Source organism: Limulus polyphemus, unplaced genomic scaffold (genome assembly GCF_000517525.1).
Source record: "Limulus polyphemus unplaced genomic scaffold, Limulus_polyphemus-2.1.2 Scaffold92, whole genome shotgun sequence".
In the NCBI taxonomy this organism is placed as follows: domain Eukaryota; kingdom Metazoa; phylum Arthropoda; class Merostomata; order Xiphosura; family Limulidae; genus Limulus; species Limulus polyphemus.
In genome coordinates, this window is record NW_013665702.1 from 2,356 (window position 1) to 4,241 (window position 1,886).

Genomic DNA, 1,886 nt, shown 5'->3' on the forward strand with positions numbered 1-1,886 from the left:
CCCGAGACTGCTGCCTCCCTCTCGTTATATATGTTATTGTAACGCAGTAGGTGGCACGATGTCAACGCACTTGCACAAAATAGTAAACAAAAGTAAAAGGAACAACATAGTTTTGGTTAAATATGTTATTAACTGGAGAGTTCTTACTGGAACTTGAACGAGGGGTAAAATCGGGCATTGATTTAAGAGTAAAAAGTATTGTCTTATACACCAGCAAAACAGTACATTAATCAGGGGGAAAAAACTTGCTTAACTACACCTATTACTGCAGTAAAAATCTGTTTACTGTATTTATAATAATTGTGCAAGATAAAGAGTTATCACGTGACTGTTTAGTAATTAGTATACATTTACCGTGTTATTAAATGGTGTATACTTTTCGATTCAAGAGTTAAACTCAAATAGAATAGGGAATGTGTTTCAAAAATAGCGCCCTCTATATCATTGAACAAATTTATTGAATTGGTTTAATTAATTGAAATATAAAAATATGAGAAAAATAATAATAATACAGTATTGACTCGAATTTTTATTATGAATCAAATATATTTATGTTTTTAATAAGTTCTAGTAAAATCAGCAAATCAAAACAGTTTAATAAGCATGACATATGAACTTCATAAGGAAGAAATAAAAATATTTGTTACTCTTAATTTTGGTTTTATTTACTCATGAAAATGAACGATTTCGGGGACCCTGCGGAAGTACATCTATTTGGATAGTGTTCAGAGTTTCACGCGTTAAGGTTATTGTAATATATAAAGGAACCCCCATAGGAGGGGTAGGGGACCATTACTAGTTTTTATTTTATTATTCACATCTGTTTAACTCTTTATGTCACCTAGGAAAAAGAAATGTTATTACCATTTATTTACGTAGGCGCATCGTAATGTAACTACTACGAGGGATGCGTTTTGCAACATCTTAATTTTGCTGATATTACACGAATTACTGTCTATTACCACTTGCGATAAAAGCCTGAAAATAAACTACGTTATGATAAAAAAAATTGCAAATGTCCAGCAGCAGAACGTCTATCAACGAAACTGCATAAAGGTATGGAAACACTTTTCGTGATATACTTAAGTATAAGTATTATACGTGTGTTTCAGTTGATACAGTTTGTTGGGCCATTAAGTTCACAGCCGCGCATGTAATATTTGACCTAGAATGAGTAAACACTCCAAAAATTAGCAGGGATCAGCTGGAGCGCCATCGCTTGGCTTAAAACTAACCTTTACTTTGTAGGTATACTATTAACGCGCTGTTTTTATACATAAAAATAAAACTTATTATAAGTGAATCTTAAATATAGTACGATCAATAACTTAACAAATGAAAACAGAGTAAAAGAAAAGAAATATTTGCAACTCTTCACATAGGACGTATAGTTTAAGTGCGACAAGTGCTAATACCCTCACAAGTACAATAGCATTTCCACGAGACGGGGTTTCCTGATTGCTCGAAAATCCCCCCTGCCTTTTTTTTTATATTGACAATAGTAACTATACAGAATATTCTTAAATAGTGATCTTAAGTTTTGACTTTTCACTATCAAAACTCCATTAAAAATGCAAGTTCAAAGTTCACGTTTCTTTGAAAAACTGGAGGTTTGTTTTACTAATTTCTTATAATACTTATTGTAATATACCCTCTGAAATTTCTACTTTGTCACGAATCATCAGCGTTTCAATGTTTCGAAACCAGGCAGCTTTGACCATCTGATTTATATCACTCCACTTTCGGGTAAGCCTGCAAGTATATAAGTCAAATTATGTCATAAAAAAAGGACTAGTAGTTTGGGCATTCGACTCATAAACTGTGGATTATGTGATCGAAACCCGTCGCTGAACATGCTCGCCTTTTCAGCCAAAGAGACGTTATAA